The sequence below is a fragment of the Chionomys nivalis genome, chromosome 14 (assembly GCF_950005125.1).
Source record: "Chionomys nivalis chromosome 14, mChiNiv1.1, whole genome shotgun sequence".
Lineage (NCBI taxonomy): Eukaryota > Metazoa > Chordata > Mammalia > Rodentia > Cricetidae > Chionomys > Chionomys nivalis.
Window position 1 is genome coordinate 18,203,033 of NC_080099.1, and position 6,000 is coordinate 18,209,032.

The window sequence follows — 6,000 nt, forward strand, 5'->3', positions numbered from 1 at the left end:
TGACCGGCAGCATCCAACACTGGGTGTTGAATCCCCGTACCATACCGCCACCTACCTACAGCAACTGTCACATCCAGCTCTGTTCAGCTCAGCCCACGCACAGCTGGGACAGACATACGGCTTACAATGTCCAGCACTGTGCTGGCTCCCAGGTGGGCATGCTCGGGTCCCAGATAATACAGGCGCACTATAGGGGAGAAGGGGCTTGGAACCCAGCTGTTCGGCCAAAATTTTTTGTTTTCCATTTCAGCTGTTGCTGCTCACATCCTTACACGTGTGTACAGCACGTTACAGTCATGGGAAAACTGGAAGTATTGAGATGATTAGCTGTAGGTAAAATTCATTATGGTTGGGTTAGTTTCAGTTAGCTTCATATCAGTCATGCATGGTCCACTTCTCTGGACCCCAGAGCTCAGGCAGGCAGCTTAGGAAAGCAGGGAGCCTTGTTCTGCTGTCTGAGGAGAACGGATATTCCTAGTCACAGAACAAAATACTAAGGACTCAAAAGATTTGGGACAATGGACGGAGCCTAGCAATGGGAAAGACAAGTAAACAATATTGAAAGATGACATCAATAAAATATTGAAAGATGAATAGAAATAAAATGAAATGGTTTGTTCCAAGAAAAGGAAGTGAGGGAGGGGGGACATCTTTCTCGTTGTCGATCCATTGCAGTTCATCTTGTGTTGATTAGCCCTGCCCATATCTAGTCTATACAAGGTTACTATCCCATCATCTAAAGAGATAAAAATAGGGCTGGAGAGATGGCTCAGAGGTTAAGAGCACTGACTGTTCTTCCAGAGGTCCTGAGTTCAATTTCCAGCAACCATATGGTGGCTCATAACCATCTGTAATGAGATCTGGTGCCCCCTTCTGGCCTGCAGCATACATGCAGGGAAAACTGTATGCATAATTAATAAATATTTTTTAAAAAGAGATAAAAATAGAAAAAAAGATGAGCAATTGATAAAAAAAAAAAGATCTAAGGGCCCCAAGTGCCCAGAAGATGAATGTGAGTGAGAATATGACTCTGTTATTCAGCTCTCATGCATAACATTTAAATGAAACTTAAGCTGTCCAAAATAACCCAGCCTGCTCGTTGTGCCTTTTAAACCGGAGAAAAGGCACTAGACAGAGCTGCATTGTGGGTAACTTCAGTCCTGAAGGAGTGAGTCTAGACACTCAGAACCAGAACCTGTGTGTGAACAGGTCCAGGAGAGCACGGTCTGCCCCTTGTGTCTCAATATCAGGGTTTCACCTTGCGGCCCAGGATGGCCTGGCCTCAGAGAGCAAACTATAAACTGGAGATGGTCCTTCCTGGGATGCTATATGCTGGCCGTCTGCACACACAAAGCACTCCGGCATGTGTCTGCCTCTGTGCTTCAGGCTACACACACCTACAAGATCCTGTCTTCAGAATTAGTTGGGATAAAACCTACACAGTTTTTGTTATTGTTTTTGTTTTGTTTGGTTTGGTTTGGTGACACACAGAAGGAAAGAGAAGGGGAAAAAATAAATCGTTGCCTCAAAGATGATCCATCTAAGCCTGTTGTCGGGTTGGTTTTGAGTGTGTGTGTGTGTGTGTGTTTTGTTTTACTTTTGGGTCTTGGAGGGCCCACCACCCAGCTCCCAAATAAATACACACACGGAATCTTATTCTTTCTTATGAATGCCCAGCATTTGCTTGGCTTGTTTCTAGCCAGACGCATAAAAGAATGCAACACATCTTTGCATCATTAAACAAATGTTCCAAAGCATAAATTAATACAGCACATCTTAAAATAATATTCCACAACATAAACCCACTTGTGTATGGCATCTAGGCAACATTAGCAAAGGAATGAAAATGTTCCTAAGTGATTTGCCACTTACAAATGAACATTCCAGTACTGATAATTTGTTAGGTCCTCCTCAGAGCTCCACATCTTCTCTGTCCATCAGGGCCACAGCTGCCTCCTTTGGTGTTGGCCTAGCCATGTGGGACCTGTGTTCTTGGAACCCCTTTCTAATGAGCCCTAAGGTTGGTCAGGGAGACCAGGAGAGAAAGTTGTGTGATATTTGGAAGGAACAGGTACAGTGTGGTTCTTTGTGAAGTTCCTTCTCTCCCCCTTGACTTGACATCCCGGGGTCTCCACCAGACACTCATCCTCAGTGTCACCAAGTCCTAACTGGGTGTAGGGAATGCTGTTATAAAGGTTCTCAGCCTTTCGTTTGGATCTTCGGCATCACTGGAGTTGAAGAGACAAAAGGCAGCCCAGGTTTGTCTGTCCTTGTAGCTCCACATTGCACACCCACCCCAACCAACTTCACAGTTTCTCATCCCAGCCACCAGCTCGTACCTCCCTCAGCAAACCCAGTCCCCATCCTGCACAAAGGTCCAGCTTTTCTGGTCAAACCCTGACGGAACAATGCCGCTGTGTGCCTCGCTCCTGTCTTGGCTGAAGACTGGGTAGAGTCTGCCTCTCTCGGCGTAGTTCTCCCAGTGAGAGGATGGCCCATCGAAAATGGTGAGCTACTTGAACAGTTGCTTAGCAACGAAGAATTCTAAATGGACAGTAACTACATGGAAACACGCCCAACTTTCATGGAGCTCATGAAAAAAAATTCCCACTGAAATAGATAAAATTTCAAAAACTGACCTCTCTAAATGTTAAGTTGGTTGGGGTCCATCAGAATTTGTGTGCCTGGCAGTTCCTCTTCCAGGGCAGGACAAGAGACGTGAAGAGCAAGAAACTTTCTACCGGTCTGTTCGCTAAAATGCAAAAGGAAAAACTAAAAACAGCCCCACTGCCCAGAGTGTATGAAGGATAGAGTTCTAGGTGCATTCATATAATCAAAGATGAAGTGCAGCTTAATTTAGAGCCACTGACAGTCACAGCACAGATGAATGACATAAACGTTTGTTTGACTCACAGAGGACAGGCCAGAAACATAGAACTGTGGTTTCCTCTTATTTATACACTGTGACCAAGTGTAAGAAGCTAATTGTTGGTGACAGAAATTAGAACACTGGGGTCCACAACGACGGCTCAATGGTTAAGAGCACTTGTTGCCCTTGCAGAGGAGGGGGAGGGTTCAGCTCTCAGCAACCACAAGGTGGCTCACAACAGTCTGCAACTCTGTTACAGGGGGATCCAGTACCCCCTTCTGGCCTCCTCGGGCACTGCATGTACATGATGCACAAGGGTATAGGCGAATCTAAAACTCCAGTAGTTGTATATTTAAAATTGGGAGGGGAAGGTAATATATGTGTGTTGTAATAAAATTTGCTTCACAACACAAAACTCAAGAACCACATGTTTTGCCGGGCGGTGGTGGCACACGCCTTTAATCCCAGCACTCGGGAGGCAGAGACAGGCGGATCTCTGTGAGTTCGAGACCAGCCTGGTCTACAAGAGCTAGTTCCAGGACAGACTCCAAAACCACAGAGAAACCCTGTCTCAAAAAAACCAAAAAAAAAAAAAAAAAAAGAACCACATGTTTTGTTTAATTTAATCTTGAGTTATAAGTTGTCCATCAGTTAAAATGGCAATTAGGATAAATATGTGAAGTAAAACATATAAAGTGTCAGCCTGGCGGTGGTGGTGCACGCCTTTAATCCCAGCACTCGGGAGGCAGAGGCAGGCGGATCTCTGTGAGTTCGAGGCCAGCCTGGTCTACAAGAGCTAGTTCCAGGACAGGCTCCATAGCTACTGAGAAATCCTGTCTGGGGGGAAAAGATAAAAAGTATAAAGTGTCTACCATAAAGAAATATGTCAGTGTTGTACGTGTGTATGTATAGGCTGGGGATCATATTTCATTAATACTATTATATCAAAATGCCAGAGATTATATAGTTTATAAGCTGAAAAAAACAATGTATTTCTAGCAGTTCTGGAGGCTTGGAAGTTCAAGATCACCGTATCAGCAGATGCAACATCTACTGATAGCCTGTTTATCACACGTGGCACTTTCTGTGTCTTCATGGAGTGGAAAAGGCAAAGAGAAATTGACTCCCTTCGCCCAGCCTTCTATAAGGAAGGTCATACTATTTATGAGAGCAGAGTCTTCAAGGCCTGACCACTTCTGCAATGGCTCCTCCTCCTAACATTGTCAAACTGGGAATTAAAATTCCATTTTAATTCTAAAATTTAAAATTCTAAAAGTTTGCAGAGATGCATAGTCACAAACAGAACACTGACATGTTTATATCAGTATAGCTTTTAAATGAATTATGCCTACAACAGTCTAATACCTACGATCTATCTATATCTACCATCTATCCATCTTCCTTTGAATCTTTACATCTACCTAACTCTTCCAGAGCCCTCGGGTCTTGAACATCTGGATCCAGAGAGAAAGGCGCATAGGCAATTCCTGTTTTCTGCCACTCCCTGTTATCAGAGGGTTTTTCCTGGGGTGCCACACCACCCTTTTCATTTATGGAGTATAAACCCTAGTGCAAACACTAGATGCACAATAACCACTATCTTTTGTAATGAGCATGACTTTTGACACCCAGAACTTCCCTTCTGCAGAACTGGTGAGAAACTCAAGTCTGGTCTGCAGGGATGCAATCGATGGTGGTGGTTTGAATGAGAATGCCTCCCACGGTCTCAGGCATTTGATTGGTAGCACTGTTTGGAGACTTAGGAGGTGTAATTTGGCTGGAGGAAGTATGTCACTGGAGGCGGACTTTCAGAGTTTAAAGATCTACACCATTTCTCCTTCCACACACTGTGTTTCTCGCTTGCAGTTCAAGACGTGAGCCCTCAGCTTCCTGCTTGCACTATCACACCTACACCTGGCTCCCAGCTTCCCCACCATGATGAGCACCCATCCCTCTGGAACCAGAAGTCCAAATAAAGCTGTAGGTTGCTTTATTTAACTGTAGGTTGCTTCGGTCATGGTGTTTTATCACAGCAATAGAAAAAGTAGCCAACACACCCTCTCCCTAAGACTTGGCAATATTCTGGAGCATTTGGGAGTGCTAGGAGTGGTCCACCATCATTTCTGCTATGGGAACTTCTGTCACTACCTGTGTGGTCAATTGAGATGCAACATGGGAATGTTTTAAGGGGCACCTATGATTCTGTTTACTCTCTCCCTTTTCAGGGATCTGCCACCAATCAGGAAGTTCTTCCAGGAAGAACAGCCCAGACAAGCTCTGTGTTCTCTGAGCAGAAAACCCCTTCTCATCTCAGTTCTTTTGCTGTGATGATCATTTAAAAATAAAAAAATACCTCCGGCTTTACCTCTTCCAGGTATCCTCAAACGCTCGTGCAGGATTTTGCAGATCAGAAGCCAGGGAAAAAGGCTCTCTGGCTGTTTTCTTCTCCCACTCCAGAAGCCTTGCATCTAAGGTATCAGAGCACAAAACAAGTTGTTTGGATGAAGACAAGAAAAAAGAAACCACAAGAATAAGGATAAGTTAGTGTGGCAGCAGAACTCCGAGTTAACCCTGAGTGGCCCTGGTCCTGCACCTACATAACCCTTTATGGGCAAGTGGAGCTGGCACACAGAAGGAGAGCACAGCTTGGTCACCACATTACTGCACATGACTTTAAGGTATCTGAATTCCTCTCCCGTGCCTTTACATCTCTAGCTGGTAGCAGAACAGGAGGCCAGAGAGTCACAGCCTTGCGGTGATTAGGAGCCAGGGAGCTCTTTCGTGCAGCCTTTGAGGATGGAGGGCACCTGTGGGATCTCGGAGGCAACCCAAGTGTCAGCGAGCAAACACAGACCACATACTCATGGCTTAAAGGAACATCAACCACGTGAGCCTCGACATCTGTGGCTCCAGGAAGACCTGACCCCAGCAGATAACCTGACTGCCGCCTAAGGTGAGCACCTGAGCGGACAGTCTAGCCAGGCCCAGACTTCTACCGAGGTCACCGAGTTGGGGGCCGTTTGTTTTTCAGCAATAAAGACCAACATATGATCCATTAGAATATGAAAGTATGGTCCAGACAAATGTTTTTGTTCTGCCTACTTAATGTCGAGTGTTCTCAACCTCCCTCC